This window comes from Capsicum annuum, chromosome 4, assembly GCF_002878395.1.
Source record: "Capsicum annuum cultivar UCD-10X-F1 chromosome 4, UCD10Xv1.1, whole genome shotgun sequence".
NCBI classification, from domain to species: domain Eukaryota; kingdom Viridiplantae; phylum Streptophyta; class Magnoliopsida; order Solanales; family Solanaceae; genus Capsicum; species Capsicum annuum.
In genome coordinates this window covers 15,411,257-15,417,818 of record NC_061114.1, presented here as the reverse complement: position 1 = coordinate 15,417,818, position 6,562 = coordinate 15,411,257, and positions in this window count along the sequence as shown.

Here is a 6,562-nt window from a genome sequence, read left to right as displayed (position 1 = left end):
AAGTACGTGCCCTACTAACTATCTTATTTTTGCCTAACTGTTGCCTATCGATGGAACAGGTTGACTAATGTGTTTCAAACTAGCTAAAACAGTAAGAAAATAACACAGTACATAGAAAACACCCGGCTCAAAAAGGTGTAAAAAAATACGATATGTACCTCTACAAGATTTAACCCCAACTTCACTACACAACAATGAGCCTCAACAACAACTGGTTACACAACTCTTGTAACCTAGGAATTATAAACTCTAATTACTATAACTCAACAACTAGGAATTATAAACTCTAATTCCTAACTACATACACACACCCCAAGGTATGCGTGTCCAAAGTCTCTGAGTTTTTCCCAAATCGAAGACTAATCCCTAGTTCAGTTTATAACACACTAAAACTAATATTATATCAATAGTTCAACACAATGAGCAACTCCAAAAAATCAACGCTAAAACTCTTAGCCAGATTCTATACTAGGACCAGGTTCTTCAATGTGTCTCTTCAGAGATTGAGTAGCACTTCGTGAAGTCAATCTATCGATTGCCCTTTTCATCTCTTTAAGTGTGTGAATTACTATGAATGATACATCTTCTATTTAAGCACAACTCTTCAAAGAGTCATTCTTTATTTCAAACTCCCCCTTCAATCAGAAATCTCATTACATAGAGTTCTAGTTCAAGTGAGACTCCTTCTTCAATTCCAACTCTTGCCTCCAACTCTCCAAAGAGTCTTTCAATTTGTACATTTTCTATCTTGCATAGACTTCTTCATTTTTTCAAAATCTTCCTCCTTCTACACATAGGACTCTTTAGGATATACTCAGAAGTGAAACTCCTTCACATATAGGACTGTTTTTTCAACTTAACTTGTTTTCCCTTATCATCAAGTGTTTGAATCAAATTCAACTTGTTTTATTCCCCACGTGATCAGAAAGTTGAATTTTCCAGTTGCACCAATTTAACTGATTCTGATTCTTAATCGTTTGTACCATGGACTTGGCACTCTTGAACTTGTCGGATCAATAGAACATGTATATCAACTTGTTTCATTCATATTGTCATTCATCAAAACTTCGAGGTTCCAACATTTTTAGACTTAAAAAATGAATCGTCATTATACATGTTTCTTCAATTTCTACCACGAATATTGCTACTATTTTTCAATCATTAGTGTTAGCACCAACTGTGAGAATCCAAGGCGCCTCATTAAACAATGTGGCACAGGGCGATTGTTACCAACAGAGGTAATGTCTCCACTATCATCAATTGTACGAGCAATTGCAGCCAATATAGAATCTTTTGCACAACCAAACAGTAATGTAAACACCTGTGCATGGCAATATGGACAAGAGGGGCATGCAGGCTGAAGTGACATTGGCATGGTTCAAAATATTTACTTCATCAACAATGTTTTCAGCAGCAACAATGCTTGAAGGATGTTTGTTATGGCCTTGCACCATCAAATGGTGGATCAGTAGAGACACCCCACAAAGCTCCTTACACCGATCAATTTCTTGTTATAAGTTACGTTTCTAGTAACTCACGTTTTTCTTTCCATTTTGCCAACGAAGAAGGCAAGTTGTTGTCGTGGAAAGAAGGACGACCTGGTGTAATCCCAAAACCCCAATAATTACCCACCTAACATAGTTTCTAAAAATATTTTTAAAAATTCACATCAAGTACAAAAAATCTGTATCGCTAATAATTTAAGATATTTATTTTAAAATCAAAAAATTCACTTATAGAAAATAGATTCCCCAAACAGCAAAATCTTCACATAAGATGCAATGATGAGGCATATGCGGCGCACGAGATGTACGTATGGCACACGAGATTTATGTATAGCGCACGATATGCATGTACGATGCACAAGATGGAAGTACAATACATGAGATGTGTGTGACACAAGAGATGCATGCACGTCACACAGGATGCACGAACGTCGCACGAGATGCACGTACATCGCTCGAGATTATGTACGTCTTAAGAGATGCCCTTGTGAAGCACGTAAAACTAATTTTATTAAATATACTTGATATCTCTTGTTGGATTAACGGGTCATGGGTCGCCCATGTGGACCGACCCAACCCGACCCAGAATTTTATATTTGGGGTTATTTGACAAATAAGAGGGAAAAGAAAAGATACGTAATGAATTTTTGAAAACTTAGGGGGAACAATTACTGTTCCACTTCCCCATATGTTTGAAATTCATCTCTTTCTCTAAAAAAAATAATACAGAGAAGTGACAAAAACAAAAAACAACAACACTGAAATTAAAGGACATTTAGTTTGTAAAATTAACATCCCGTTTTCAAAAGAAATGAAATTGACTTGGAGTAATTCTTTCGGTAGAAAAATCATCTCCTTCCGTTGCAATATATAAAAGTAACTACTGATTTTGCTCCATATTTTTCTATCAGTGGCATCAGAGCCTAGGTTGAATTGCCCTGTTTTAATGTTATTTCTCGAGTTCAGTGTGCAAAAACTCTTTAAAAGATCGTAAATTAACAATATCTATAAAAAATTGGTCTCTGGACAGATGCGCCGCCGATCTCCGATCAGACGCGCTGCTAGTCCGGTTAGACGCTGCTTATCCGTCAAACACGTCACTACTCCGATAAGACGTGTCGTCGATCCGGTCAGACGTGCCTCCGATCTCATAAGATGCGCCGCTGCATTATTTTTTAAGAATCCCAGAAAGAATCGATCGTTTAGCCCGTGACGGGTGGTGCTTAGACAGGCTACGCGGGAGAAATGGAGACGGCGACTGTTGGTCTCAGATTATGGCATTTCCAGACCATTTTCGGTGATGGTTTCGCCGTTGATAGGTGGATCCGGTGGTGGAAAGTGGTTTTCGGGTTTGGGATGGCTGAATCTGGCGAGGGACGAATGATTCCGGTGAAAAAATTCATCGGAAAACTTAAAATCTGCTATAAGTGAAATTGGGCCTTTTACTTATTTTTTTGGTTGTTGAATAGTACTTATATGTAGTACAAGTACTAATTGTAGTACAGATATATGAATTGGGTGAATACTGTTGCTCAATGTTCTTTCACTTTTTTTATAATAATAAAAAAGGGGCAATTTTAGCAAATTGCCCGTGATCCTTGGGGCGAGAGATTAAGTGATGTTTACAACAAGATTTGGCCTAGCGAGCCTTTTTGGGTGTATGTTAGTAGTCTAGAATATTTGTGGAATGACTTTTATCTTTAGATTGACTTGTAACATGAAGTTATTTATTAACTTTATATTATATAAATATTAAGTTGTTTATCTCCTTTTATATGAATTTCATTCATTTGTTTGCGTTTAAAATGACTTAATTGAAAGATATCATTCTAATACACATAAAGAAATTAATTTCTAATTTTGGTCAAATGTTTAGTTCATCGAAGATGATCGAATTCTTAAGTATCATTTCGATTATACACTAAACATGAAACCTTTATGTGAAATGATTTGATTGAATGTGTAACTTGCATGCATAATTGATAAAATACTTGCGTGATTGTCTCTAAATAACAGACATGGCATTGAAAAGTATAACTGCCGACTTAAACAAATGAGAAAAACTAAATGGTGACAATTATGACATTTGGAGTTGCAAAATGTGGTATGTGCTGGAAGAGAAAAATGCTCTTGAAGGTATTAACCATGTCATATGTCTACCAGAAGAGGGTAGCACTGCATAACACAGAAGAGACCTTGAAGCTTATAAGGCTTGAAAAAAGGTTGATTTCATTGCACATGGAATCATTGTAAGTTTTGTGGTTGATGACCTCATACATGAATGTGAGGAATTTCCTAATGCCAATGCCATCTGGGCACTCTTACGAGGAACGTATGGGGGTACTTCGGTCACCTGCCTCAGACAGCTGACTATCAAGTTTAACACTTACAAGAAGCGTCATGATCAGAACATCAAACAACACCTTAGGGTGATGTCCAATAGGATAACTCAACTCAAAAGTGTTGATCACGTTCTCTCGGATAAGCAGCAGGTTCAGGCAGTGATTGGATCACTTCTCAACAGTTGGGAACACTTAAAGGTTAACTTAACCCACAATGATAGCATCAAAACTTTTTCTGATGTTGCCCGTCATGTTGAACTTGAAGATGAGCAACTTGGTGCTGCTAAAGCTGCTTCTAATGCCTTTATAGTAGAATCAAGTGGTAAGAACTCTTCAGGATTCAAGCGTAAAAATAAGTGGAAAAGAACGCGAAGAGTAAAGATACCGAAGAAGGACCCTCTGAGAAAAAGAACAAGCCAAATTTCAAGAAGGGAAAAAAGTTTTTCAAGAAGAAAAAAAGAGCAAGATGAAGTGCTACAACTGCCAAGTTCTGAGGCATTTTTCTCGTGAATGTCCTGAGGAGAAAAAGGTAGCATTTCTAAACGCATCTTTAAGTGCTACATATGTTTCTAGCACTGCTTGATTAACTAAATCTTATCTTATGTGAATTGTAGACTCAGGAGCCACCGACCATGTGAGTCGAGATTGAGAAGCGTTTGTGGAGTTCTGATGAGTTTCACCTGGATCAAGATGGATCTATATAGGAAATAATGCAAGACTTGAAGTCAAAGGGATTGGCACTTGCAAAGTAGATTTGTGTGGAGGCCGGTCTTTAATGTTGCATGACGTCCTATATGCTCCAGAAATTCGATGAAACTTAGTATCTGTGTCTGTTCTTTTAGATGTTTATTTTCATTAGTTTGTTAGTCGTAATTGTGTAAGAATTACTCTAGATAATATTTTTTTATGGTTTTGGACATCGTTATGATCGCATTATTATTTTAGATTGTGATCCTTCAACTTATGACTATTATGTTGACCATTGTGTAATGTCATGTTATTCAACTAATAATGATGTTGATATACTTACATGGCATGCTAGATTGGGTTATATAGGGTAAGACCGAATGAATAGACTGGCAAAGGAAGGACATCTAGGTTCTTTCTCCAAAATTTAAATACCAACTTGTCAAAATTGTCTTGCCTGAAATATTACACATAAACTATTTGGGAAGGCTAAAAGAGCTTAATTCCCATTGTAATTAATCCATTCTGATATCTATGGTCCAATGAATGTGAGGGCAAGAACTGGTGCTTCATATTTCATTACATTTATTGATGATTTCACGCACTTTAGTTATGCCTATTTGATATCTCATAAATTTGAAGTACTTGAATGCTTCAAAAAATATATGAACGAAGTTGAGAATCAATTAGACAAAAGTATAAAGGCATTAAGAACCGATAAAGGTCGTGAATATTTGTCAAAATAGTTTGAAGAACTGTGTATTGAAAAAGGCATTATCAGACAATTAACTACTCCTTATACACCTCAACAAAATGGTGTAGCCAAAAGAAGGAATAGAACATTGTTAGATATGACAAGGTCCATGATGGCACAAACAAATTTACCAATCTCTTTCTGGAGAGATGCATTATTAACTACGGCCTACATATTGAACAAAGTGTCTTCTAAATTGGTATCTTCTACTTCTTATGAACTATGGACTGGTAATAAACCAAACTTTAATGATCTACAACCTTGGGATTGTGCTGCATATATTAAAGATCGTTTTGGTAAGTTTGAAAAACTAAGCCCTAAGTCCACAAGGAAAGAAATGTATCTTTATAAGATACTCAGAACACTCCAAAGGATATGTTTCATTGGTGAATTGAAAGATGGAAGTACTACTGAAATTGAATCACGAGATGTTACATTCCTGGAAAATGATTTTTCAAAAAGGGGTGAAATAAAAGAAAATGAGCCTCTTTACGAAATGCTGAGTTCAGATGATCAAATAATGTCGTTGGACATGCTTGATAATTCAATAGAACAAGAAATGATTCTTGGTCCAAGTAGGAGTTGTGAATCCGAAAATCCTATTGAGAAATCTGAACTTCAATTACGTAAAAGTAGCAGAAAAGGTGTGCCTAAATAATCTTATGAGATTAAGGATTATGTCTTCCTGGTATCTCCCACAGAATTAGATGAACCAAATTTTGTGACTGGGGATTTATCGATTTCTAAAAAAGATGAATGGATAAAAGCGGTGAAAGAAGAATTAAAGTCCATGAAAACCAATAAAGTCTGGGATCTAGTTGACCTTCCTTTTGACCGTAAAGCTAGTGGGAACAAATGGATTCTCAAAGTTAAACACAAATCAGATGGGTCAATAGAAAGGCACAAAGCACGATTGGTTGCAAAAAGTCTTACTCAAGAAGATGGAATAGATTATGAGGAAACTTTTTCACCAGTTGAAATTTTCCTCAATTCGCTTGCTTTTGGCTATAGTTGCACGTTTAGATTTAGAATTACACCAAATAGACGTGAAGACTGCTTTTCTCAATGGAGAACTAAATGAGAAAATCTACATCGAACAACCTGTAGGTTTTGTTGTTAAAGGCCAAGAAAAGAAGGTTTGTAAATTAAATAGATCAATATATGGCCTTAAGAAGTCTTTAAGAGATTTCATAAGGAAGTGATTTCATTTGATTTCACCATGACCGATGAAGACCATTGCATCTATGTGAAAAATTTCAATAAAATATTGGTAA